Source organism: Dromaius novaehollandiae, chromosome 2 (genome assembly GCF_036370855.1).
Source record: "Dromaius novaehollandiae isolate bDroNov1 chromosome 2, bDroNov1.hap1, whole genome shotgun sequence".
Lineage (NCBI taxonomy): Eukaryota > Metazoa > Chordata > Aves > Casuariiformes > Dromaiidae > Dromaius > Dromaius novaehollandiae.
Window position 1 is genome coordinate 124911843 of NC_088099.1, and position 26956 is coordinate 124938798.

Below are 26956 nucleotides of genomic sequence, written 5' to 3' on the forward strand. Positions count from 1 at the left end.
GGGGGCGGGCAGGCGGGGGGCTGGCAGGGCGGGCGCGACAGCTGCGCCGCGTCACGCTCCCCCGCGCGCCGCCCTCCCTCCCGCGCCGCGCCCCCCCCCCCCCCCCCCCGCCGCGCCGCGCCGCCGTGGGGTGCCCTTGCGCGACCCCCGGGGGCGCGCAGCACCCGCCCCGCGGCGGGGAGAGCGCGCGGGGCCCCCCGCGCCCCCCCCGCGGCCGCCGCCTGCGCAGGCGCAGGGGGCGCCGCGGGACCCGCCGGCGGCGGGGCGGGGGGAGCGGAGCCGCGGCGGGCCTCGAGGCGGCGAGCGCGGCCGCTGCTGGGGCTCGGCGGCCGGGGCCGCCCCCGCTACCGAGCGCCGCGAGCGCCGGCCGTTGCGGGGCGGGGGTTTAACGGGCGGGCCGGGCACGTGCCGCAGCCCCCAGTGCCGCCCACAGGCGCCGGGCAGCGGCGTGGCCTCGCCGGGCGACCCCGCGGCGGCACTGGCGCTCGCCTCGTCCGCGGGGAGGGCGTCGAGCAGGCAGGCAGCCAGCCCGCGGGGCTCGGCGGTCTCCGGGAGCCGTCGTGCGGCCGCGCTGCTCGGCGGGGAGGAGACGGCGGTTTCGCTGCGGGCTCCCTGGGCGGCGGCCCGGCCCGGGGCGCGGGAGGCGCGGGGCCGCCCGCGGCGGCGCCGGCCGCGTTGGGCGCGCAGTAAGTGCGGGCGGCCGGTGCATGCAGCTTCGGAGTTTGCTGCACGCGGGCCGCAAGTGCGGCAGGTTGGACCCGCTGCTCATGTGCAGCACAGCTGCGGGACACGTGCGCGGTAGGTTCGTCCTCATGACAGTCTGTTTCAAATAATTCACGGTGGAAAGCAAATACTCTTTTCTGCGCCGCTCTCTGCAGAGAGTTCAACAAATGGATAGAAAAAAAGCAGTTAAATGTGTTAAATCGAACCTGTGAAGCTGTCTTCAGAAGTAGGACTTTAAGTGAATAATCATCCGTTCTGTAAATACATTATCACTGAATGGATCCCTCTGTTTGCAGGTTGAAAGCTTGAGGCATATCTTTATAACTCCATAGATTCTTTCATCACAGTGTCAAAAAGGTATGGTAAGACGTAGTGTTGTACATTCAAGAGAATAGTTGAGACTGAATCCAGACAGATATGTGGAAGAGCAATAGGAGATGCTGAACAGGTAACAAAAGATGTCAGAGAGGGAGGGTCAGAGTCTTTCAAATGAGGAAATACTGTATTGTAGCTGCAGTGTAATGCTTATGCGTATATCCTGTAATGAAAAAAAAAAATTATTTGTATCTTGGCCTGGAAGTATGGAGGGGCGCTTGGTCAGTTGACCTTTTCCAGCATCCTGAAAGACAGTGGGAGAGAACTGTCATAAGAAACTTTTGAGAAGAATTTACAGGAATGTCTTATTCCTCATTCCAAAGAGTTACTTACGAAAAGAGACCTTGGGTAGAAAAATAACTCCCACTGGCTAAGATGAAGAGCATCTTTTTAACATTTCAGGGGGGATGGTGGGAGGAGGTTTGGTTGTGGAGGAACTGAGAAACTGTAAAAGACAGTATCAGATTTCCAGGAGAAGAGCAGAGATGATGTGAATTTAGGCAAGGAGATGAAAGAGTGGTGGGAGATACAGAATTTTGAAATTTGCTGTGCCTCACTGGGGCACAGGGTGGAGATAGTGGTCCAAATTTGGGTCCATCAAACCAAAGGATTCCCAGAATACAGCCCCTGTAGAGTGCAAAACAGACCGGTATTTCAGAAAGTTTTGGGCTTTGTGATTTATCAATGTTTGTGTGTTCATGTGGTGTTTGATCCATGCCTGTCAGTGTTCCTCAATCGACTGTAGCACCTCAGCATTTATCTGCATTAGTATTTCTCACCCCTCTTTGGAAATGATACTGTTTTTAAAGAAGTGTTTGGTATTGTAAATTATTTCTTGCTAAGTGTTTGAACTAGTACAGATTACAGCGAGCATATGTAGAAAGATTACATTAAGAATCCCTCCTGGGGTTCACGTTTATGAAGGAGAGGTGTTGTGGTCAGGGAACATAACCTATATCCAGGAATAGTATGTCTAAAACCTACTGGGCAGAGGTCTAGATCGTGAACTAGGATAGGATATGTAGGAACTACAGGATAATGAGCTGTAGGCTACCATCTTTCTTTGTTTTGGAGTGGAAAGAAATATAATTGGAGTGCAGCAGATAATACAGAATGCTCACAAATTAGCATATCACAAATCATAAAATAATTTAGATTGGAAGAAACCTCTGGAGTTCATTCAGTTTAAAGCAGGGCCACTTTTGGAGTTACATTAGGTTGCTCAGAGTCAGCATTCAGACTCCTGGACTCTTGAGAGATGAGATTGTATTTACTACCAAAGTTCAGAACAACGACTAGAATTTCTTTCCTTTTCCTATGTTTGATGGTACAGTATAAGAAAGAAATTTTTAGCAGTGAACTGTCCTATTTCTGTAGGTAATTAAATGCTATTTTGTTCAATGTGAAATCTCATTCTCCAGGCACAACATACAGCTTCCATATTTCTCTGATGTAGTCCCTCAGTTCTTTCTACTTTTTTCTCCTGTCTTACCGAAAGACATGAAAATCTCCCATGGTTCATTGGGAAAGACTCATAAACTGATTCAGCTTTCTGCAGATGAAAAGCTAGTGCCTCACATGAGAGAGCGGAATTAATAATCGATGCATCATGTTATATACAAATTGCAGCATGGTGTTTTATGCCAAAGAGACAAGTCTAAACTATGTAATTACCAGTCACTGGCATTACTTTTTGTAGCATTCCTATGAAGACATCAGTTGTCATTTACTCTTGTTTTCTAGGATCTGAAAGTCCAATCTTTGACTAAAGTGGGCATAATGCTGTGAAGGAGTGAACATTACATAAAATTCTTTTAATCACTCTAGCTGTGTATATATCTGGGGAAAATGGTTGATGAAACCACTTAGCGGATGAATATCATCAATCCCGATGAATTCCGTATTTAATAGTCTTTAAAGTATTTAATAGTATTTAAAGTCCATTTAACCAAAACATTTAAACATGTGTTTGTATGTTCTGATGCATTAGGGTTTCAGCAAACAAATTGCAAGTGCCTGCATATTGAATAGGCTCTTTGCTTTTAGATGATAAAACCCATTGTGCAAGGCTGAGGATTAAATTCTCAGACCGTGTGGTCCCTGATGTAGATTATCCTCTTAATTAGGGACAATATGTTAATTCATAGAAGTAGCGAGTTTTTTGCCCACATCCACTGTTTCCTTTTGTTGCAGCTGAGGAACGTATTTCAGGTCTCTTATAGAAATCACTGGGAAACAGATATGCCATCAGGGATGTGATGCAATTCCTGTATATACTGATTGTAGCATTTCCAGCAAAATAGTGTTGATACTAGTAGCATGTTATGTATGGAAAGATGCATTATCTGTCCCCAAATTCTGGCTGTGACCTAACAAACACTTTCATGATGAGTTTGACTCTTCCAAGATAGCTTCTAAAACTGATGTGATATTGTCTGATTCCTAGAGAGTGTCTCTGCAGTTCATGCCATAAAGCAGGTGAATGCTAAAAAAGAATCAGAAGTTGAGTTCTTTTTTTTTTTTTTAAAGGAAGGTGAAGTTCCAGTAACATGCTTTTTGTATTATTGAAAATGTATGGTTTTAGAGATATGAAAATTGCTTTTCAGATACTCATAAATACAGGGGGATTTTTGAAGCTAGAAATTCACTGATGGGAGAAGGGCTCTTCTGCCTCTCTAGTAAAAGCTTACTCTACAGAGTAGGCTTATTTGCTGTGGGCAGTCATTACAGTCAGTGTGTGGGAATCAGAGCCTTACTACTGTGCCAGAAGTGAATGCGCATTTGTCATCAAACACCCGGAGTGGAAAAATAGACTATGGCAGAAAATAAATAGTATAAACAGTCACTTTATAGTATAAGCAGAGCTACTCCACAGAAGAAGTACCAGGAAGGGAAAACAATGGTTGAGGCTCACAAAGACTCAGGAACCTCAATACTACTGCTAGTCCAAGGTTATGTCTATGCTGCATTCTCGGGTGTAACTGAAGCAGACCTACCTGTGCTGGCTTGGGTGATTTGGGTTCAGTTGCATGGGGAGCACTGTGTGTTGTGGGAAGGATTTTGTGCTGACATTTCGTTACTGTCCAAGCTAACACAGGCACATCTGTTCACGTTACAATGCTTGCTTCCAAATTACAATCAGAGAAAACTTTTGGAAGTGTAATTCCCAATAACAGAAACTCACAGGTTTGTTAAGTGTCAGTAGAGTGATTGGACAAGAATTGGTAGCAGTTATTGTAGTAAATTGAATTCAGTTTGAGTTTGTACAGTTATTTTTCTTGAAATGCCTTATAACTGATATTTGGAAAGATAGATCATAACCCTTATGAGGATATGCAGTGAGTCACTTAATTACACAATCACACCTTTTGACCTTAGACATGATAGGAAGATATCATGAATTAAAACTTAGCTTCCATCATCTGATAGCTGTTCCCTTGCACACTCTTAGCACACAGCAAGTGTGAGATAATGTGACTTAACCTAGCAGACAGTGAAAGAATCTAAGCCTAATTGCATTACTCTCTATTTGCTGCAGAATAAAATATAGACTTGGACAGTTACTGTGACATATAAGATGCTATAGCTTGTGCCTACTTGTAGAGCTATGGACAGACACTGTGTTGCAGATGCAAGTGTGCCATTTGAAGGTTTCGCCACTTTGCAGTTAGATGCTACCTCTTTGATGCTGTGGTTACTACTGCCACAGCTCTGCTGGCAAAAGGGTTTGTTTAAGAGTTCTTTAGTTTTCCTCAGGCAAGTGAGCAAGGTCAGTTTAAACCCTCTTCATTGACTAATCCATCTGACTTGTTGGAAGCACATGAGGGAGTGCTCGCATAATTCCTTTTGCCAACAGAGCTGTGGGGGTGGAAACTCTCAGCAGAGGAGTGGTAAGAAACAACTGGAAGAATGATAATGTCACCAACTGGCACACCTGTCTGCAAAGTGAATGCCAATGCATGATGTAGTCCTGCATGCGCTGTGGATATTATTCTCTTCCAAACATGTCCATGCTTTCTGTGTTATACATTCCTGGCTTACGCTAAGTACTTTTACGTACCTCTGGCAATATAAAAACAACTTGAAAGTGTTCAAAGATTTAGATTATGCCCCCTTTTAAGGCCTTCTTATTCTTCAAAACAACATAAAAAGGGACTAACAAGTGAATACCAACAACTGTAGTCCTGCAGAATTAATTTTCTCATCACTGGGCCAGAACCTCAGCTGTTCTCTTAAAGGATTCCAGATGCACTGTAAGCCCTGAATTCAGTGTGGTGCTGCGGCGGCCCCTCAGCCAAGTGAGAGTCTGTTCCAGGGCTTTGCATTGCACTGATTTCTATTACTGGAGAGATACTCACATTGCAGAGTATGGTCTGATGTTTATTTGCACATTTTCTCATGGTTGCTATGTACACGACTCCTATTACTGTTAAACTTAGAGAGACCCAGTTCCAGAAAGGCCTCTAGAAAGACAGTTTTGTCTGCCTGGCTGTGAACAGCTGTCCTCATCACCATCTTTCCAGGTTTGTCCTTCCCATCACAGAGCCTTCTCCTGTGGCTGCACCATTGCCTTGTCTGAAGAAGCCACAGGACCTGTAGCAGCTTCAGTCATTTCACAGATTCCCCATGCTGACTTTGGTGAACAGTTGCTGTTTGACAGATTCATCGTAGAATGCATTTTCTGCTCTCTTTCTTCCCATTTTAGTCTTTTCCTCATCTCTCTAGCTTTTAGGAACAACAATTCCTTGTATTTGTAAAGGGTTTCTAGATTTCCTTACCAACAGATTGTACTTTGTTCGCTGCTGGGTTTTTTTATTGTTGCTATTACTGCTTAACTGTATTGCTGCTTTTGGAAGAAGTTGGTTTTTTTCTGGTTATTCAGATCTTTTCGGTGTGGTAGTTTCATACAGTTGTTTTTCTGTTTTATTCTACACATGAACAGCATTGTTGCTTGTTTTGATCAGTCACCTGAAGCCTAAATGAAGAAGTACTTTTTTTTTTTTTCAGCAGAGTACTTAAGCACGTGCTTACTCTAGATAAGTTTGTTCTCATTTATATTTTTTTTTCTGAAATAGGACTGTGGAAGCTGTTCTAAAGCATGCGTTAGGAAGTGGAAATCTACTCATTCTTTGGGCCAAGTGCTTAGGCTGTGGGGTTTTTTTCCTGTAGTCCTATGGCTGTAGCTATGACCAGATTAGCCTTAGTTTAGCAAATGCAAAGCATTTCCTGTTTGTTCTAGCCCTCCTCTGAAGTGAAGTATCTTGTTTTTACCTAACATTCGTGAGTCTTTCTCGTTAGGGTTTTTCTGATCCTTTTTGTCAGTCTTTGCCTCTGCTCGGAACATAGGTCAGCTCCTGAAGTCATTGGATCTCAACTTTTACCTAACTGAAAAAATATTACTTTCTTGGTATTTTATGTTTTTCATTTCTTTGGTGGTTCCCCTTAGCACTCCTTTATTTTTCAGTCTACAGCTAGGACAGATGTGCTTATCAGGGAGTGAATGAGCTGTGAAAGATGCACTATAATCAAGAAGAGAATGAGGATCATTTTCTGGATATTTAAACAACTGCACTTTCTCAGGGACTTTGATCAGTGCCTGCTCTGTTCGATACAGCCTCCGCCTACCTGTTTGACTGCTGCCTTCACATAGGTAATGCAATTTAGTCATCTCTTTGCTATAACAGCTACTTCACATCTCTTGTTTTTCTCGATAACATTATAAATTTTTGCTTATTTCTAAGTCTGCTAGCTGGTCACATGGTACCCTTTTTCTTTTGTCTTAAATTACCAAAATTCACAGAAAATGCCTATCTCCATTAACTTTCCTGATGTTAATTAGTGAGCAATTATTACTGTCACCATGGGCTGCAGAATCTCAGCTGGCTGCAGTAGTCCATGCAGTAGTGAATAGGACTGAAACGTGGAAATTTTGCTTACTGAAATATCTTTGTAGGGCAATGTTTGTGAATCCCTGCCTTGAGAGGAGGTAATAAAACAATACAAAGTAAACAGATATATTATGACACACAGTGTTAATGGTTTAATTCTATACAATAGCCATAATTATAACTATAATTGTTTAAGGGAATTCAAGTGTTTGTTAAAATATTTTTGCAGGATATTTTTAATAAATCAGAAAATCAAATTTAATGAAATTTCTTAAATTGAGTGGAATTTGTTAGCAAAGATGTTAATGCCAAGTCAGTAAGGAAGCAGTCAGCACTCTCAAATGTTATGAAAGATGTACTCATTATCGGATGTTGCAGTTTCTACCATTGCCAATTTAGTGGTGGCCAGACACACTCACTGCTGATCTCTCAATCTTTTGCAGGCAGTGCACAGACATGGCTCCAATACAGCTGCAGTATAACTCAGGCAGGGACCAAGGGCAAGAGTCTCAGCTTAAAAGCAGCTCCCAAGGGAAGGAGGGGCAGCCCTTGCTGAGGCCTCCCGTCAGAGCTTTCAGGAAGAGCTTTTCCCGAGGTCACCAGCTGCACTATCTCTATGTTGGCCCTAAGCCCAGGAAGCCAAACCCCCAGGAAGGTGGGGATGGGCTCAGGGCCCTGACACTCAATTCTATCCTTACTTAATTCCCCTGCTCACTTCACCAGCCATTCACTGACCTTACACTCCTTTTTTTAATTTTTCCTTCTCAAAGCAGGCTAGCATAAGCAAGAGAGGAGTTGACAGCAAAACTGACTACCTTTACACTCTCTTCCTGCCAGCCCTCTACCTAATGTACATTTTCCCAAACTATCAAATTCTTCAGCCATACCAACATGTTCCTCTCTGCATGGAGTACTGCATGAGTTCCCAGAACTCAGTATTGATGACCTTATGCCTACTGCATGGCTTTTATTCATGTTATAATAGTAATAACCCTCAAGGCCTTTTGGAATACTCTGTTTAGTGCCTGGGAAAGTGTTGCCTAAACATTGGTGACTGACCCTTCACTATGGTATGGACTTGGAGATTGTCACTTGGACCTGATGCTGGTATTTTTCTTTTCTCTATCCTGCTGTGAGCTGTGGCTGGTACCTGACTAACATATTCTTGGTTAACATCTCTCGTTTTCCTCTTCTCTGTGGTATGGACAGGCTGTTGTCCTAGTCTATTGAATGTGTCCACCTGAGATAACAACCTTATATTGCTGTGGGGCACATCATTGTTTCCAGGCAGACATTTCAGAAACTCATGTCTACTTTTTCTGGGAAAAAAATATATAAGATTACTAAAATCTAATGCTTTGTAAAATCCTGGTTAAATCAGGGAGACTTTAGGCTTACCTCAGTGTAATTGTTCAAAATTTTCTAGAAGGTGTAAGTAAACAGGAAAAAATGTAACTTGTTTTCTGTCTGTGAGAGAATGGATGGAGTTATGGTACTATTGACACTAAATCAAAGTAGCTACTTGACTTTCTGTTAGTGTGAACCGTTAGCATTCCTGGTGATTAGGGATGTATCATATTAATTATGTTAGAGTAAATAAAAAACTCCTACAGATACACATAAGAATATGGATTTTAAAAATTACAGATGGCACCTTAGTAACATTTTGATTTAATCTATGGAGACTACATTTTCAAAACTGCGTGCAAATGCTAGAGCTGTTCACCCATCTGTATCGCCATACTCATTTAGGCAGTTCTCAGCCCTTGGGTCAAAAATCTTAGCAAGACAGAATTTACACTCATAGGAGATGTTTTTTGAGAATTTACACGTTCACTGTAGTTTCCTTTGTGTGAATGCACAAACCCACGGTTGGTCAGTGCAGTCCACAGTCTGGGGGAAATTCTGGATTTCTTGCTGATACCAGAACAGGTGCTCACAAAGCAGGCAATGCTTCAGTCATCTCTGTTTGATTAGGAGACTCCTGTGTTGGCAGATCTGTCTTGCCAAATTCTCATATTGCTTGCCACTTCTTGGTTAGATTGTAGCCACATGATATAGCTGCATGAGATTGTTGGCACCAGAGAAATCCATGTAGTTAGGGAAGGTTGTAGCAACTCTCCTCATCAGCAGTGGTTATTGTAAGTACATTTGATGACTACTTTCTTTTCTGCCCTGACTTTACAAAATACTGAGGCAAGCTCAGGGTCTCAGTGTTTGTTGTTAGGGTGCACTGTCATCGGGGAACTGCTGTCTGGGAGATGGGCTAAAGCTTAAGACAAAAAAAATACTTAACTCTTTGGCCTCAATGTACTCTATGCAGGACATTGAAGACTGTCAAGCTCTGTTTCAAGATTATGGAATGAACTCCCTGAGGAGCTGAAGACTATGGCAGACATCATCACCCAAATGCAAATAAGATTTCTTTAACCTGCCTCTGTGACATAAATACATTACAACATATACATTAAAGAAAAGCACTCAAATTATCAAAGTAAATCATTCTACAAACCTGTCCCCTGGGGCAGAGGAAGGGAGAACAAACAGCATGTTGCTTAATGCACTACTGGAAAGCAATTGGGTATTGCTGCAATGAGCATGGTGTAAGAACGTGAATAGACTAGTATGTAATAGAAAACTGTTTGTTAATGTTTCTGCTCAAGATGAAATATTTACACCAGTGTGAATTAAAGGTTTATTTCAGATCGACAGGCAGTATACATTCATTTTTTATTCAGATAGTGCTTGTTTAGGATCTGTCTGTTGTTTTCTTGCTTCTGCTGAGGGATCCTGACTGTGGAAGACAGAGTAAATTGCTACAAATTACTGACTCTAAATGTGTCTGACTATAAAATAGGGTAATTTATTGAGCTCACTTAAAGAGGCTTTTTTGGGTCATATTTCATTAAAGCTGGATTGCTTCATTGGCACAGCTCTAAATATAGATCAGCATGAAAATTACTTGCTACCAAAATCAGTTCAAAGACATATTTTGAGTCAAAAATGCAGTTAATGCACAGGACAATAAATCCTCTCTTTCCGGGAGTAAGGTAAGGCACGCTACTGTTTTACCTGAAGGGTGAAGTTTATTTCATAGTTGGTGCCTGGCTAACTCTTCTAGTCATTGCATGAGTTGGGCCAAACATGGGGTCAAGACTTTCTCTGTCCATGTCTCATTTTTTCCCAAAGGTAAGTACCAGAAAAGAGAGGCCACATGCACCTACTTCATTTACAGCAAGTCTTTCACCCAGGATCGAGTTTGCAGAAGGATGTAGGAATGAGAAGAGACTAGCTGCTTCATACATCACTGCTTTCCTGATAATGACAAGAAGGCAGTCTAGCATTTAGAGGTGATTAAAGCAAGCTAGGAACTTGTGTTTCACATTTGAAAATGCAGTTTCTGAAAAATTGAAACTTTTATAGGAAATTTTTGATTTTGTCACACTTTCTCCATTGGACTGGTGCTCATTGGAAATTACATCTCTCTCTGTAGCACACTGCTTTCCTTCTGACCACCCTGTCTGGTGTGTTCTGGAGGATGTAGTGTGACCAGTGTGCTATGCCTGTAGGAGGGAATAGGGCATCGTTGCTTGAAATTACACGCTCTTTCAAGTTATGGGGCTTCACCCCAAGGGGAAAATAAAGTTTAATATTGAGATGATGGAAACAAAGATTTTTTTTAGCATTGCTTCAACATGATTCTCTACTATGATGTTTCCTAATCAAAAGCTTTGGAATTTGTGTTCTGTGGTCTCCCAGGATGATATATATCTCTAAATAATCAGATGCTCCTATGGCTAATTATTTGCTTCCTAATAGTATCCAAATTTCTTCAGTCAGGTACTGTAAAGATCTGCAGCGCAGATGGATGAGCAGATGTGCGTTAGAAAGTGCTGTCTGAGTATTGAGAGAAGAACTGCTGAGCAGAAAGCTTGTGAAGGGCTCCTAGGTCCAGAGCCAGTGCCAGTTTGGCCAGGAGCAGGCTAAATGCCAGAGGAGTCCCAGCAGAGCTCATGGAGATAGGCCTTCCAGCAGAAGGGTTGATGCTGTGGAATAGCGGGGCAGGAAAGTTATCTTGCAGGACCTCTGGAGTGTGGTGTGGCAGTGCTTGCCTATGAGAACGAGCTGGTCAGTTGAAGGGTTTATTACGCTAGTGTGTGAAACAGGTGGTTGGGGCAGCATATAAGCAAAATGGGGAATTATTATGCACTTGAGGCTTTTCAGAGTAATTTGTTTCAAGGGATTGCTGAAAGGTCCATTTTTACTGATACCAAGTGACTTCTAGGGCTTGACTTGAACTACAAAAGGGCCATTGATACCTTTGAGTGTGGGAGAGGTAACCACTTGTGAAAAACATGAACGACTTGTTTGGCCAGTGTAACAATATATAAAACTGCGATGGAATTTACATTTATTGCCAAAGTCTGATTTTTAGTAATGAATAAGTAGTGGTTGGTCCTAGTTTTACGTAGGAAATGTTGAAATGTCAGCTTTCTTTGGGATGATAAAACAGGATGAAAACTGAAACTGACATTTCCTAATTTCCTATGGGATGTGGATTCTTAATTTATCTTGATGTAAAACAAGATCTTCCTTGGTAAATTTTCCGTATAAGCCTATTACTTAACTTTTTGCAGGTACTAAATGTTCATACTGAAGCTGATCTGAGTATAAAGTAGGGCATTTTAGTCATGCGTCCACGATACTTTGAGCAATAGCTCAATAAGCATACTAGCAACTTGCCTCTTGTCCAGTCTTTCATAAATAATGCATGTTTTGCATCAAAGCCAAAATGTTAAACCTACAACATAGAAAGAAGTCACAAACAAATGTTCATGTGGGGGGGAAAAATGTAAGATTAATTCTGTTACTATGATCTATTTAAATCTTGAATACCTTAATCTTTGTTTCTGAACAACTGTTAACTTTGAAAGTAAAAGGATATTGAACTGTGATAGAAAGTGGACTGAAACATTTATGAATAGGAGTATGACAGTCTAGTATTTCTAGAAATGTACCTAGAAATTAGTAAAATTTACTGAGAGTTTCAGTATTGCTCAAATGCTTGTTCTAGAAACAACTTCTCTTTTTTTTCTAAAATTTTTGGCCGGAACATCACTTCTAGCCCTCTTTAGGTCTGTTTCTTAGTTAACAAATGCACTTGATGAATTTTTCTACTAGTTTGAGTGAATTAATTAAGTTATGCTAGTGCAATGCTTTGAAGACAGAAGTACATAATACGAACTACAATAACCCATGATTGTTCCTGAAAGTCTAATCAAAGTTATATTTGGCATAACTAATCTGTAAATGATACTCAATAGTAGTGTGATTTTACACAGTGGAAATCTTGCTTCAGACTTCTGAAAAAAGAATTGTTGCTGAATGTTCCTGCAAATCTAAAGTAATTTTGATTTACCCTATTTTTTAAAAAATCATATTGTCCAGCTATATAGGAAATTAAAATCATACAAGGTTTCTCTACTCTTATCCCTTACCCACCAGCAAAGGTGGTGTCTCACTTATTACCAGAAAGCTTTTGGCCAATGTATGCAACCCAAAAAACACAGGTGCAGACTCAGTCCTTTGAACTGAGGCTGAATGCAGCTGCTATCTGCGCTGGAGGCACAGTCACAGAAATGTTTTAGTATAATATGTCCGGGACTGCATGTTAAGTCAGATGAAGCTAATAGGAGAGAAGAAGGCTACAGACCCCTTAGCTGGTCCCTCCTTCCTTTTCCCTCCAAATATCTCTCTCCCAGGAAATAACAGTTGTTGTTTAGGATCTCATTTTGGTAGATCTGCCATCAGGGTCAATAGAAGTAAAATTGCAGATTAGAGTGTCCTGTTCCACTTATACAATTAGTGGCTTGAAGTATAGGCAGCTGTTCAAGTTACTGCAAACAAGATGTAAACTGGCAATGGCTCAGCTGCACTTTGATCACTATGTGCGTCTTCTTACTCTGCAGTGAATGTGAGGTATTCTAGTCACTTAGCACGTGGACTTGCATATTTACTCTGATGTTCTTACTTAATATCCTTGTCTGTGTCATAGGATAAAGTGCACGTGTTTGTGTTTACATAGCTTACATTTCATGTTTTCAGATCTGTGTCTTTAAAAAGAGACACCGTGGTATTCTACCAAATACCCACAGCTGACTTGCCAACACTGAGCTGTGGCTGTTCAGGTTAGCAAGCTTCCAGACAGCAACAGCAAGCCACTTCTGAGTTGCGATGGGCTTTCTCACAGCATGTTCTGAGACTGGAGGATTGGGTTACACGCCTCACCTATAAGTTTTGGAGATGCTGTTAGCTCTTTTCAAGTTTGCAGGACAGTGGGCTCACACTTCTTTGGGATTATGACCCTGCACCAAAGTTGGGAATTAGCATGGACACAAATCTCACAACCTGCATCAGCTGTCTTCAGTCTGTCACATCTCCAACCTACCTACATGACTGCATCATCAAGGCCTGCCTTCAGAGATCATGTGTCATTGCTGACATGTACTCTTTAGTGTCCTGTATGTCTAATTCAAGTCCTTATGAATTCACGTGATACCTAAATGCAGGAACAGATGAGCCTCCTCTTGTGGTCCCATGTGTGGCAGCAGGGAGAAGAGATGTCATGAATCTGCAGTGTATGTCGGCAGACCGTTCTGGTGGACAGAGAACCTTTCTGCCCTGGGATCAGCAAAGGTAGACAAGCTCTCTCACAATACATAACATGAACTAGTTTAGTCTTGGTGATAATGGATTTCTTTCTCCAGAAATCCCAGTAGGTACTGTGACTTATGGCAGACACCAGCTGTTGTGATGCTTGCTAAACTGACCTGATAAACCCTGCAAAGAGGAGGTTCCTGTGGTCACATCTTCGTTAGAGGAGCATAGAAAAGAATAAATAAATCCATGTAGGAAGAAGGCAGGAGCTAAGGCTGGAAAGCAAATCTCTTCCCCACCCCTTCCTTTTCTCACTATGGGCTTTTGCAAAATGTCTTCTGAGAACTTGGTAAAATATTTTTATTTTAGCACTCAGCTCATGGTCTGCACTAGGGGTGTGTGGCCTGCAGGGCCACAAGCAAAACACCACATTTCTTCAGAATGTTGCAGTTTTGACCACTGAATTAAATACATTTGGTTTAGCTCTTTTTAGGTGACACCACACACTGGAAAATCTTCCATATAAAATATACTGTCAGCCTCATTGTCATACCATTTCCTGTAAATAACATGGTGATCTGAGTTAGGGAGTGTTTCTGCTGAGTTGATTGCGGACTTTTCTGTGTGTTACTTCTGTAAATCTTTGTCTTTGCTCATCTTGTTTCACATTCTGGCATCTGTGACATTCCCTAGCATTGATTGGCTTCTGCTTTTCATCTTGCTCACACCTTTGGCTGTTGAATGCAGCTGGAGAAAGTCCAGACTTCTCTCTAGTGCCTAATTCTTCAAATCAAATTCATCTTTGCAGGTTTAGTTTTGCCTTTTATTTTTTGGCTGAGGAGTATAGTAATACCAGCCTTGTTAATGGTGATACAGCTTATCTTTGCAAACTTTATTCTACCTTTCTTTCACTCTTCTCCGAGGTCATTCCTTAGTTTCTACTCTCTTACTGTGCATATGCCTTTAGCTGCATTTTTAGCTGTTACTTATCCTTCACTGTCTGATCCCTGTCCTGTTTATGGCCTATGACATAGGCTTTGTTCTTTGTTTTTACTTGGTTGTCTATCCTAGTCCCATATTCATCATTATTGTATGAATAATCATAAAACAGCTCCAGTTGCCTAAGAAATTCTGATAAAGTCTTCAGCAGGCAGAGTCAGCATAACAGTCTCTGTAAGAGTCTGTCCCTTGCAAGGGTTGCTGGCACAAGGAGCGTTGTCAGGAAGATGTTCCTGTGGCTCAGTTGCTAGGACAGTTGATGGACTTCCCAGTATCTTCTAGTTCTTGTGGCAAGCTCAAGTCAGATACAAAGGTGAACTTGGCCTTGTGTCCTTTGGCAGTTTTTCTTCTCCATGGACAACAAATATCCTTATACCTTTCTATTTTCCTGAATCTTGCCCTTTTAAAAAAAAGCTTTTTAAAAAACTTTTAAGCTTTTTTTGTTATTTTAAAATTTTTAATATGTGCATCTGAATCTTTGCTGCCCTATCTTTATCTTTCTCATGCAATCAAATCATGAGCTCTTGCATCCTCCAAAAATCTCTCCTACACTGAGCAGTCATTGCCTAATCTTCCTTTCTTCCTTTTCAGGTTTGGGACTTCACAGTTTTCAAGCGTTTTTTTATGCCATTTCCTCTGGGAGATCCCCTTGAGCAAGAATTTTTTTCAAAACATTTCTCTGATGATGTGGTTGCATCTCTCTTACAGTTCTTCCTTAGATAAATTTTCTTTCTCATTTATTCATATATTTCATTCATCTTTAGCTTGTACCATCTGACATGAGTTGCTTTTGTCCACCTTTTCCTCAGCTGGACAATCTCTTTTGTCACAAATCCCATCTTACATTTATAACTAGTCCTTCTGAATAGCCTGCACTGGCAAAGTTTTGTCTGTGTGGTCATGTTCCCTCTCTTTCCCTCCCTTCACACACATTCCTTTGGTCTAACTCACTCCAGATTTTCCTTGGGCTATTTTATAGGCTGCTGGCACTTGAATATTCCTGTCTTTTCTATCATTATTGCGAATTTTTCTACATCTTTTTGGTTATTTTTCACTAAACATCTGGCTTCCCGAAAAATCTGCATACTATAATGGCTCTAAATGATTAGCTGTTTTAACACCACTATCCACAAGACATTTATAGTCTGAATACCCTGAACTTGAAGTAAAATGTTTGAATGGTTTCCAAAGGCTTTGATTTTTAAACTCAAGGGAATCAAGCTGTGGCCCGTTGTCTACCACTGCCATTATTGATGTACTATTTCTGGCAAATGCCCTGACTAAAATATGGATTATGTGCGTATCAGCTCTGTACTATTATTTCTGGATAGGAGATAGAATAACTTGGGAGTCAGTATGTAACTTCTTTTTCCTCATCAATGAACAAATTTGCATTGATCCTAAATCATGGATCCAAATACATTTTTTTAGTACATTAATATACTATACACAGCATTGGATTCTGGTCTTTCTAATCTTTCAAAGTCACATTTAGTAGTATCAAATTTTATCGGTTTGGTATTTGTCTACTTGTGATTTTTTTCCCATAATTTCTATACTCTTCTTTTTTTAACTTTATTTTGCGTTCATGGACTCCTACTACCATGAGTGCTCTGCTAACGAGACCTAGGGCTCAGAGTCAGTTTCGTGGGCATAAGTAGCTAGTACCCTGGGGTATCTCAGATGGCATTTGAGACATCCCTATACACTCAATGGTAAAGTGCAGGGCCTGAGACCCATGGTGTACTGCAACAGCGGATGGGATCAAACAAGACTCTGTAGGGCAGTTCGAGGGCACTAAATGCCTTTCTTTAGGCAACCAAATTGACTCCCTAATAGTGAGATGACATTTTTCAACCCTTCCCGCTACCTGAAATGACTGTGAACATGTCCCCCCCCCCCCCCCCCCCCCCAGAATAACTTTTTTTCCTCATTCCAAGAGGTGAATTTTACCTGCCTATATTCAGCATGCTTAGATTTTCTTTGCAAAGCCTGGGCTGTAACTGTAGATCCCACATCAACCCGTCTGAAGGTTTTAGCAGAAAATAGTTTTGGTCTTGCAAATATAGCAGCTGTGTGGAACTGGGTGCTCCTGATCTGAGCTCTTTCTTCCAGGCTGCAGGCAAGTCTTTACTCTGCTTCTAGCAAAATTCTTCTGGCAAAAAGACTTTTTTGCCTTTTGAAGCCTCTTCCTCAGAGTTTACACTTTTGCTGTAGATGTCTATGTGCCTATCAATCTGTGCTTTGCTAATTTAAACCACTGTTTATCTATCTTCTTCTCCTTTCAGAACTTGCTATCTAGTCTTTTGCTAGGCTGCAGAACACACATGGCTATTCTAAGGGAAAAAAAAAACCAACTGAAAAATCAGTTTAAATCGGGAGCTTTGTCTTGGTTCTCTCTTCCCTATGGCTAAAGATCCCATAGATCCTCTGAGATTACTTACCTCAAAGGTATTAAGTGTGTTATAAATGCCCTGAAGGTTTTTCCCTCTTTTATTTTTTTATATTTATGTTTTATATATATATAAATATAATGGTTTTCTCCCAAGCTCAGGCTTTTAGAAGTGTGGTACATGTAAGGGTGTGTCATGTAAAGATCTCCTCTCCCTTCAACTCTGCTCCTGTGATCTAGTCTTCTTGCTCCTCAATATCTGCGAGGAGTTGGACCCTTCTGGCCTCAATTTTCTCTTTTTCTACCTCTCATACTAAGAAATTAATGGAATATGAAGGCAAACTTTCTTCCTGACCTAGGAAACGCAAACCAGCAAAGGCATAATAAGCTGTGAGGGCCTCTGAACTGTTATTTCTATGTATTCCAAGCAGTCTTGTCTCAAGAGTGACAGGATGGAGCATATGGGAAGTTACAGTAGCATTTTGCTGTGAAAAACCTTTAATGTGGAAACATTCTGCAGGACTGATGGGCTGAGAAGAACTGCTTCAATAGGAATCAGTTAACACAAGGCTGAAGCTAAAGCTGGACTTTTGGCATAAATCAACTGATCTAGAAACATACTTGTGTCAGAAGGGCTCATGTAGCCAAAAAGAAAAAAAATGCCTGCATGACCAGCTTCCCCTTCTGTAAATAGAAGAGGTCATTACTTTTGTAATTAGAAGTGAACACAGGACATATGTTGGCATAGGCAAAGCAGTATGTCTGAGGGGAAGAATATATATTTAGACTAAATCCCTGTTTACGAGGGAGAAGTTTAGGTCACAGACCTTACAACATTTTTTTGGAATGAATGATAACAGATTGATAGAACAGAAGCATTTCTTTACCGCCCGTAGTTGAATGTTTTTGTGTCCAAAACAGGTGTCTCCTAGTGTTTCTGTCAGTAAAGGAGGAAAGAGTTTCCCAATCTTTTTCACTGAAAAAGGCACTGTGTTAAAGCCCTCAAACCTGATTTCTCTTTCAAGCCACTTTGATTCTACAAGTTGGGAGAAAAGGGGCAGAGAACCAGTCCCACCCTGGTTAATAGGCTGAGCTGTGATACCGTTTTGAATAGAAATCACGTCTGATTGATTTCTAGTCATGCCAGCAGCCTTTTTGCTGCTTTCAGCTGTTTCAGAGAGTTGTGGTTATGTTGCCTTTCCCCTAGTATGAAATACATAATGAGTTGGTGCTGAGGATCAAATGCTGGTCTTCTGTGCTGTTGCAGATTTGTAAGGAGAAAGATGTGACCTTCACTGGCTGAAATTTCAGGGTAATCTTCAACTATAATTTCCCCAAGCAAATTGTACAGCTTTATTACCAGGTAGATGACAAAAGTATAGATGGTTGTTACAAGGACTATATGAATAGTCAGTATATTGTAAAATTAATACAGGCTATCGCTATTACCAGGAATTTGAGAGCATTTCTTATTTACAAAGACCCTTGACCAGCAATTGTCTTGGCAAAAAATGGCTATGACAAGTGTCTCAAAGACTGAGTGAAACCATCCCACTCTGCTTCCCGTTGCAGCTTGCTCATCAGGCTAGTGTTATTTCTGCTTTTGTCAGGCTTAGTGCAGCAGTTCACCCTCGTTCCTGTTGAAGCTAAGTACTAGGAGAGAAACAAAACTGAAGATTATGATTTGATGAAGAGAAGATGCAGAGCTGTATATTATTGCTTTGCTCATAAGATGACAGTAGAGCCTGGAACATTTCAGTTTCTCCTTGTGTATACACTGCATGGGTGCATGGGTAGGAGATAAAATGGACTTTATAAGGCAAGAATTCCTGCGCACCCAAATGGAGAGCATAGTACTAAGTGGAATAATCAGTGCTCCTCTGTTGCGCAGCCATATTCAAAATGTACAAACTTCAAGCTCCCTTGCATTATTTACTCATTGTAAACAAAATAGTGTAATAGAGGTCAGGTGAGTTGGGCTGAGACTTACTTTAGTGGGAAGCCATGCATACATGCTGGAGCAAGTGAGGTAAGGGTGAGCCTCTGTATATCAGCAAGCTGGCAACTGTAGTGCAGAAGGCACAAAGGCTGGAACATAGCTGAGAGAGAAAGAGGGAAAAGCAGTTTGAAACCTAAATTCTTTGCAGCAGTAGAGGCTAAATAAAATACTAGCATTACTGCAGTGGTGGTCTCTGAGTTGCAGAGAAGCCAGAAACCCCACTGCATTTGGAAGGATACTCTGCTGCAGGACTGGATCCTTTGCCTTTAGCCTTTGCTGTGGTTACTCATATAGCAGGGCACTGGAGCTGCTTTTGTCACTGGCAGGTTTGGATTGGTCTCGGTGTCAATGGGATACAGTTCTTCCTCAAATATTCTTCATGCCAATCACCCTAAAGATTCCCCATCCCTGGCAAGGGGTCACAGTTGCTCATGTGTGCTCTGGAGCACTCCCACTTCTTCACCATATGCTGAGGGCTCCCTTCCGAGTTATAGAGAATCCAGAGCAATGAACTACCTGGATTGTTCCCAGAGAATAATGCTAGGTACTTCTGAACAGTCTTAAAAAGACACCCACCTTCCCCCAAAGCAAAGACATTTTTATTGAACTTCAAGTTGGATAGGAAACCTGTAAAAGAAGCACAAAAATATTAAAGAAATCCAATTAGAATATTTTCTCTATTTTGTGAGATGACATACAATACACACAAAAAACTGTTCAAGACCTACATGCTGTGAAAGACATGTATGAGAGATTTAGTTATTTTATGTTACTATGTTTCAGCTCTCTGAAGCAATGTAATTTAGCTGCAGCTAAATCTATTCTTTTAAGTTTTCCTCTTGTTGAGTGAGGTCGAAGGCCTGATAACGGATTCTGTCAGGCATACTTTGTATGATAAATGTAGTACTTTCTCCCACTTCCTAAAAGGAACCTTAGAGATACAATGTGCAGCAGAACTGGTTGACTTAAGACGGTAAGGTTATGTGGCTAGGAAAGATATTAGAGATGGTGCTCTCTGTCCTTGTAGTCACTGGCGCTCTGACATATTCACCGTTACCTTGTAATAGTCCAGTAAAATAGATACTGTATAGATAAATGGCTGAACTTAATCATGTGAGATCCTCCCTGCTTTGTGAAGGTTTTGAAAGCTTCCTGTCACAAAGTATCTATGCATGGGAATAAAAATGAGTACATAAAGATTGGTGACTTAATTGCTCTCCTAGGTGAGAAAATTAAACTGTTGAGTTGGGAACAGATCAGATTTAGAAATGTTAGAACTGTGGGGATTCTGAAGGAGTGAAAACTTGAAACAGAGGTGTATTTTGTCACAGATGAAAATGGCTCGAGAAAGCTCAGCTCCTTTGAGAGTGGGTCTGGGGTGTTTCATTACTGGGCAGGTCTGATTGTGAACTTACTCAGCCTGGTTTTATTATTAACTTAAGGAGAGTTAATCCTGACCTACTCCCCCATATGTGACAGCAGAAGTAAACATTTTTGCAACTCCTGAAACTAACGAGGTACTTCTGAACAAATTTATAGATGTGAATTTACACAGAGGAGCAAAGACTTATTTGGACAATACCAGTACTTCCTATCTGTCACCCATATCTCATTACACAGAAAGGTAATTATCGTTGCCATTTTGCAGTTAAGGAAAGGGAGATGAAGAGATTCAGTGACCTGCCAAAGGTGATTGTTGAATTGTCCAGTTGTTAGAAGAGCTGGAAATAAGAGCTTGTTTCTCATGATTTGAGTCATTTGCATGTACAAACACTATACTGTATATGAGGACATGGCTCCACTCTCATTAACAGCGTGGATTGCTACCCACTACAAGCCTAATAGAGATCAGATGTGAAATCACAACTGAATTTCTGCTGAATTACCCAGAACAGCAATGTTTATGCTGCTGGGAGAACAGATTAGACCTGATCAGCAAAAAGTCTTTTCAAGCAAAAAAACAAAATTGCCTCTTCAAGTTTCTTTTGAACAAATTTGAGTTGGCAGAAAGAATCTGCACCACTTCCACACCTATAGTCAGATGGTCATGATGTGTTTGAGACCTGGCAGCAGGAGCCCTCCCGATGGAATAACCATCACATGAAATCATTGATGTGTGTGATACACCTGAAAGCAAAGGAGCAATCAAAAGCTAGGCCTTTTTGGTGGTGTTTTCCATCCTTTTCTCTCAGCATACAACATACAACTCATCATCATTTCTATGGAAGCAAAACTGTGTGGTCACTTGCATGCGTGGGTCCTCCTGATGGCTGGGCTCTACAGCTGAACTTGGCAGATAGCACGTGGCTGGCAAAACACTCTTCAGGAAAGGTGTACCATGAACTGTGTTAAGATTTTATCTAAACAAGTCAGCCAATCAAGATAGAAAACTCCTCAGGACAAGGAACTTCAGTAATTGCACTACGAATGGTACCCCTTGGGGAAGTGGGATAAATGAATGCAATGAACAGTGGGTGCTGGGGCCACATTTGTTTGTTGTAAAAATCTTTCTGGCTTTCCACATATCTTAGTTTTTAACCTGTAATGTCCCAGAAAATCGTGAGATAGGAAGGTGTTTAAAATACGCAGTATTACTTAATTGTAAGCCAAACTAGTCAACCTATTTACTGAGGAAAATAAGTACTCAGGAATCTCTACTGAGAAAAGTTACTTGTTGTCAACCAAATATGTTTTTCTTCTCCAAACTGAATTTATTTTTGTAGAATAAAGAGACTCAAAATGTATTTTGAAGCAAAAAAAGTGAAGATTGAGAGAGATTTTGGGTTACTTCCTTGACATGCCCCACATGCTCCTATCTTAAGGGTTTTTCCAGGAATAATATGATACTGGAGACACCAATCCTTCTCTTGCCCTTCAGCTCTTAAGCAGAAAGAAATGAATAGAATAACATCAACTGAATATGGCCTATATCCCTAGTACCTAATCACCTAGTAGATTGGCAGCAACACAGATGGCAGAAGTTGCCTGGCACAAGGGAGAAAGAGTGCCAGGCCTCAATTTCTGTATTGGCTTCTGTAACCTCTCTACGGCTTCGAGAATACGACTTCCCTTCTTGCTAGTTGGTATTAGTCCTAAAGGTCCATTATTGTCATTATGCAGCAATATTCAAGGTTCAGAGCTCCAAATTCTGCTGGTCTGTCAATGGGGAGGGTTACTCTGGCAGGGAAGGGAGGAATAGAGGGAGGGAAGAAGGAAGGGAGAGAGGAAGATTGGTTTACTGTTATTTAGGTTGCAAAGACAAGTGCTTTGAAGAAGAAATGACTTAACTGCTTGTTTCACCATAAATCTTTCTCCTTCATGCATGCTTATGATGGTGCTGACATTAATGTCAGAGCCATAATTAAAGTAAGCAGCTCACATACTCATTGACAGGACAGGCTGGACAGTATGGAATGAATGAAAAAGAGGACAGAATTGAGATTGCACAGATCTAGTGTTTCTTAACTTCTAAGTGCCCAAACTTGCAATCCAAAGAGCATTGTTTTTAAATAGCTTGGGTCTTACTGAGTCAGTGTAGCTTACAAAGCTCTTGAGATCAGAAAAAGGCAGAGAAACCTCTGATGTATAATGCTAGGAAGCTTCATAGCCAAAAACTGACAGCTGGAGGTGGGGATTTGAGGCTGCTTTGAGTTTTTGAAAGACTGGGTTTGGAGAGCAGGACATTGTGTTGGTGGAAGAATAGAAACAAGCTTTTTATCCTGTAGTAGTCTAATGTAGAAAGTGGGGTCTGAACATCAATTCTGCCTTGCCATAAGCAAAATGATTTATCTGCCAGGTTATGGTGAGTATCCTTGATACCAGCTTTCTACCTGGTCCCTCAGATTTAAATTGCTGACTGGCTTCCAAAGGTGAGCAAAGAGCGTGTTCACTCAGAGTATCCTCACGGGACAGTAGTTAAAGCACTCTTCTGACAGGGGATTCGGAGTCTGTGGACTACAGGGATACTTCAAAACACAGCCTCTAACACCTAAATGGGTCCTCAAGGGATGACTGAACACTGTAAAAGATCCAGTGATGGTCTCTCAGGCACCCATCCTCCAAGGAGGCTCTATGGACCTGATGCGAAGTGGAGAGAAAGAACTAACTTCTCGTAGTTCCATATGTTGCTAGTGAAAGAAGTAAACAACAAACTCCAGCAGAGTGAATTGCTGGTGGAGATGCATATAGTGTCTGTGGTATATTGTCAGAGGAGAGGGGGAAGTGTGTCAACTTGGTTACTCTCCAGTGATTGTATAGAGCATTTGAGCAATATGTTATATGGATTGGATTGCTTCCCAGGGCCAAGTGCTTAAAGTATGATGATGTGGCATCTATATTCCGCCTCTTGTTTTTCCTTCCCACAGAACCCCTCTTACAGAATTTGCCAAAAGGAAGGCAGTTTCCTTTCCTGTATTGAAGAGACACATGGGCTTCAGAGTGAGTAGGAAAAGAAACTTTGTTAAAACAACATATTTTTATTCATCATGTCTTTCTTGAGATTTGATCCTGCAAGGTGCTAACAAGGATAGTACTGCTCTCCCATCAAGTGTTAATGCATCCAAGTAACTTTGAGAAGAGTAGTCCTGTGAAACTCAAATGTATGCTGGAGTTAGGGCCAGCATTTAGAAAAGCACCAGATTCTCAAAACAAATCTTGAGAATAGAAGGTTCAAGGAGGATCTTATCAATGTGCATAAATGCTTGATGGGAGGATATAACAAAGACAGAGCCAGACTCTTCTCAGTAGTATCCAGTGAAAGGATAAGAAGAAATGGGCACAAACTGAAATACAACAAATTCCGTTTAAACATCAGAGAAGCTTTTTTACCATAAGGGTGGTTGAACAGGTTGCCCAGAGAGGTTGTGGAGTCTCCATCCTTGAAGATATTCAAAACCTGACTGGACGTGGCCTTGAGCAACCTGCTCTAATTGACCCTGCTTTGAGCAGAGGTGTTGGACCAGATGGTCTCCAGAGGTCCCTTCCTACCCCAACTGTTCTGTGATTCTGTGACTTAAGTAACACAATACGGACTTAAATTGTGTTTTCAGCACAGTTGCAACTGCACCAGATATATCTGAGTAGTCTTCTAGTCTGAAAAATGTGTGTTTCCTCTAGGATATGAAATATGAACTACAATGTAAATGGGGAAAGGAAGAAAGAAGCCTGGACTAGATCGTCTAGGACTAGATGATCTCTGGAGGTCCCTGCCAACCTCAGCAATTCTGTGATTCTATAAAATCCAGTGCCAAAGTGGATTAAATATGGCAGCACTGACAGCACAACAGCAGTCAAATCATCGTACTCGGAGTCTAGGAACAACAGGTTGAATGCTGAAAGTTATCAGTGCACACTGGAAATCCTGTATTAATGATATGAATGCTTTAATTAAATAACTTATGAAGGTCATAGAAAATAACAATCCAAAGATATCTCCTGTCCCTATTCTATAAGACTTTGTCATTAGTAAGTAACACAGAAGAATAATTTGTCTGTGGTACTGATCAAAATAGGTAGTAAAAAGAAAGGTAACATAAAAGGACATGGTTACCCCATACAACAGAAGTAGAAATTCATGCCTGTATCACTGTCCTGTATCACACACAGCCATGTTGCCTGCTTAACCACTCATGAAATACAAGCAATGAAAACAGCAGAAATTAAAAAAAGACATTGCTAAGGAATATTGTGCTTAAAATATTATATGTGTATTATCCAAATGTCTTCTTGGCTACAGCTCAATAAAAAGTCTGCAGTGTCTCAATATCTGCAGCTTATTATGCAAAAACTTCTTTATTTAAGGCACCTTTGAGGTCATTTTTATTTAAGTACTTTACTGAATATCATTTTAATGGAACACAAGTGTATACATAAAATATGTTGTACCTTGCTTGTTTTTCACACTATGCATTCTCAGGCTGAGGATATTCTTTGTTGTTATTTTTCGTTCAGACTTAAATTCCTTTCTGTGCGTTGTCTCACCCTTGCATCATTCTTTAGACACCAGAGCATCCTATGAAATCTGATTCTGCTGGAGTCAATCTTTGACCAGGCATGTATGTACTGAATGGACAGGCAGGGCAACTACAAAGGTTGGGAGGGCCAAGGATGATGGTGGAGAGACAAGAAGAGGCAGAGCATTTCAGGTTTTTGCTGTACTTTTATCCACTTTTTGCATGAGAAGCACCAAAAAATTTTACATTTAAAGCCTTAACTTTTGCATGGTTTAATTACTTAACCTTTGAAATCGCAGAAGGACCACTTGCTATCCCTAGAGAGTTATTTGTGAACATTAATAATAACATACTTGTTTATAATAGAAATCCTTTCTCTGACAGCAAACAGCTTTATGTTAAACTTCTTAAAGACTCTGTTCTGAATACATTTACCTCAGTCTTTCCATTACTCTTGGATGTTAATCTAGCATAATTGTCAGAGATTAATCATAATATTAAGATAGATTACTGAGACAAAGCTTACTAAAATAATCAGTGTTTGATCTTAAGGAAAATAAACTCCAGCTGTAAGCATTTGGAGGTGGGAGGCTCTACTCACTGAATAGTGACACTTTTATTGTATCCTTAAAGTTTACATGCTGTTCATGTTTATTTTGTGTTGGAAGAGCCTATTTCTGTTCTCATATCAGTGCTAATTTGGAAGAACTCCAGTGATATAAATAGCAATGGCACAGTAACACCCATATGAGCTCAGAGTTGTCGTCAAGAGTCCGTGGTTAAGGCACTGGCCTGGGATTTGGAAAATCAGAGATCAGTTTCCTACTCCACCACAGATTTCCTGTGTAAATTCAGGGATGTCCACATACAGTCAGATCCCAAAAAACAATTAGATGCCTAATGTGTAACCTAGGTGGAATTTGGTTGCCTAATTCCAAGTGATGACAAACCTGCCTTGTCCCACAGTATCTACCTCTGCTTGGACACCTGTGTTTTTGCCTGTAAAGTTCTGGAGGTGCTAGTGACCTATTAGTTCCCCAGCCACATGGCTAGTGTGCACTGCTCATTTTGTTGCTGATTTAAATCCAACTTTGTTTGGGTCTGTGAACTGGGCATCACTGCCCTTTGAAGAGACTAGTCTGAAGGGTGAGTATGTCTAATGCAGACTGACAGCTTGGATTCAGCAGAAAGTACAAGCATTTGCGTTAAAACGTGTCCTTACATAGGGCTGGTTTTGGTGCCAGTAGTGCCTCCTTTTTATAAAATACCTTTGTGTGCAATTAATCCTTTTCCCATCAGATAATAGACTATAAGCACAAAGCTGTGGCACAAACTTCTCCTTATGTTATCTGGTGGGAATAAGAGTCCTGCTTGTTTAGAGCCTTAATCACCAGACAGCCTCACCAGCTTTGCTTCATGGATCTGCCAGTACATCTCACACAGACATCACGCAGGCCACTTTCTAACTGGCCTACTTGGTTTCACTCTTGGTGGAAAGACAGCTGAAGTGACTGTTTTTTGCTGCAGCAGCTCTGCAAGGCTGTATCAAAGGTATTGTACACAGGCACACCATTCCTGTACAGCCACTGCGCACAGGGGAGACCTGCTCACACACAGCAATTTTCTCTGGGGGCAGCTGTCTCTTACAAAAAAAAAAAAAAAAGTCCTCAGAGCATCCCAGTGACAACCCTAATGGTACGTCTGCACGACAGACTGCTGAAACCTTTTCACCACAGCTCTGTGTGATGGGACTCTAAGGAATATCCCTGTCAGACAGCTTCAGCAGTTACAGAGAGAGAAAGCCTGGAGGAGGATGTGCTAGTTCAAATGCATACACGTATATTTATTTTCTAATTTGCTAAGGTTTAAGATTATGCAGATATACAGAAGCGGTTTAGCCTGAAGTTAAGAAGGCTATGGAGGGTGTGCATACATGAAAGGGTGTGTTGTTTTGGCTTCTTTGTTTAGGTTT

General features: G+C 41.2%; 1 long non-coding RNA gene across 1 annotated transcript; it reads left to right on the top strand.

Annotated features, from left to right (window-relative positions):
• Window positions 1-431: 431 nt before the first annotated feature.
• On the top strand, window positions 432-26956 carry LOC112983533 (uncharacterized). The gene is made up of 3 exons (XR_003259252.2): window positions 432-6748; window positions 23398-23470; window positions 24149-26956. It is a non-coding gene; the product is annotated as an uncharacterized LOC112983533 (long non-coding RNA).